Below are 2,399 nucleotides of genomic sequence, written 5' to 3'. Positions count from 1 at the left end.
AAATTTGTTTTGAAGGTGAAATATCCCTTTAACTACTTTATTAGGAGCTTTATTCGTTACTTTAAGCTAAGACTAAGAAGCAGAAAGGGAGATTTGGTGTTAATACAATGCGCTATTTCTTGCTTCTTTCTCTCGATTGTCTAAATAACTTTTTGATTCAAAATTATTTTGCAGAAGAAAGACTGTCTGTCTGAAGTTGGCAACTCTGGAAGAGGTGTGTCTGTGTCAACCCGTGTCAACAAGCGACTGCTGCTCGCTCCTCGCTACGCATTACGCACCCACGGCAAATCAGGGTGGAGCATTATTTGAATTGTGCAATGATGTATGAAGCTGGTCGGTTAGGTGCAGAGAGAGAGAGAGAGAGAGAGCAGTCTAAGCTTTTTTATTTGGATGATGAAATGGTGTTGATTTGGTGGTGCGAGCATTTCAAATAGTTTTAAATATAAATATAAGCCCTTTAATTTTAAATATAAACTGCCCACAAAAAGTTCGGAAACTTAACTTCCGTCGATTATATGTCTCCCCTTTAATAATACAAATTGGTATTGTATGTTTTTTTTTTTAAATCATTTTTATCGTTGATTGTGACTAATAGTTGAGGTACAGCTTGCAAGGATCAGGCATTCTATGAGCAACACAGCTAAACGTGTGGGTAGCGCCTCCCAAAAAAATGACAAAATGCCCCAATGTATGCTTCGGTAATCGTTCTTGTTTTGAGCGACCTGCCAGCACACACCTGCTGAGAGGTGTGTGCCAGTCACAGGTGTGTGTGTGTGACTGGCACCTGAACACGGGTCTTACAACTTTGTTGAGTTTGTGTTGATGCTCCAAGCAGCAACACTGACCCCATGGAAAGACGCCACGTTTGTCCCTTCAGGATAAGGGCAAATAGGGCAAGTGAAGCTGGTGTTATGCAGATTACGCATTATTTGGTGTCAGCCCTGGTACCATTTGCAGGGCAGGTGAGGTGTACGACTGGCACCTGAGCATGGGTCCTGCAACTTTGACATTTTGTCTTTGGTACCGTTGTGCAAAATCTTGCCTGTAAATCTCAGTGAAGCATAGGAGAGGGAACCGGTCTTCTTGGGTTGTTGTCTTGCCCTGTTGACTTCACCAGTCTCACAGAACTTGGTCCTAAGTTTTGAAATGGTACCTGGGGCTGTCACCAAATAATGCTGCCGCTCTGCACGACGGAACACCAGCTTCCACTTGCTCTATTGCACCGGCTCTTATCCTGAAGGGACAAAACGTGGCATCTTGCCACATGGGGGCAGTGTTGCTGCTTGGAGCATCAACACAAACTCAACACAAAGTTGCAAGACCCTTGTTTAGGTGCCAGTCACACACACACACACACACACACACACACACACACACACACACACACACACACACACCTGTGACTGACACACACCTCTCAGCAGGTGGGTGCTGGCAGGTCGCTCAAAACGAGAGTGATTTACCAACAGAAGCATACATTGGGGCATTTTGGCTTTTTTTTTTTGGAGGCGCTACCCACACATTTAGCTGTGTTGCTCATTCCACGAATGCCCAATCCTTTACAAGCTGTAGGCCTACCTCGTTGTAAAGGTGTCTAATCAACGATAAAAGTGATATAAAACACAATACCAATTGGTGTTATTAACCCATTAAGACCTGGAACTGTGTCATTTTTTTATTTGAGTTAAAAAGCATTATTTTACACTTTGGGCTATTCAAAAATAGCAGATCTACAAGCTCGTAGCGCGGCACCGAGTGCCGCGCTACGAGCTTGTAGATCTGCTATTTTTGAAAAATCGTGAAAATGTGTGCAAATCTTTGAATATATATATTTTTAAAGCTAACTCAAATCGTTGCTTCTGGGGGTCCCTGGAACAAAATATTTTGAGATGGGGGTCCGCGGCCAAATACATATAATTTTGAGGGTCCTTGACATGAAAAAGATTGAGCACCACTGATATAGAAACATACGTTTTTCAGAATATTGAGATTTAGGAGACATGTGGAATCGGCTTCATGCAGGTCTCAACTTAAAGGGGAGATATAATCGACCAGGAAAGTATCCGAACTTTTTATGGGCAGTTTTATTTGAAATGTTGGATGTTTGCATGCCATCATGTTTGGTGTGGCAGTCAGGGCATTTAAGGCGGCATTGCCCCCCCCTCCCCCCCCCCCCCCCCCGTGCCCATGCCTAGATCCGGGCCCGCTCATCGTTAATTACTCCTTCCTGTTTCCATACCACACTGGAGAAAACTAAATTAAACAAACTGTCATTGAAACTGTAATTAGCTAACGTAAACAAGCTTACTCAAATATAGCCTTTGGTGACTGGTGACTGTTTGAGGTCAAACAATATTGTTTTTTTTGTTCTTTATTTACCCAGGGTGGTCTCTGAGTCT

This window comes from Gymnoscopelus braueri, assembly GCF_963280865.1.
Source record: "Gymnoscopelus braueri genome assembly, chromosome: 15".
NCBI lineage: Eukaryota > Metazoa > Chordata > Actinopteri > Myctophiformes > Myctophidae > Gymnoscopelus > Gymnoscopelus braueri.
This window is presented reverse-complemented; position numbering follows the sequence as displayed.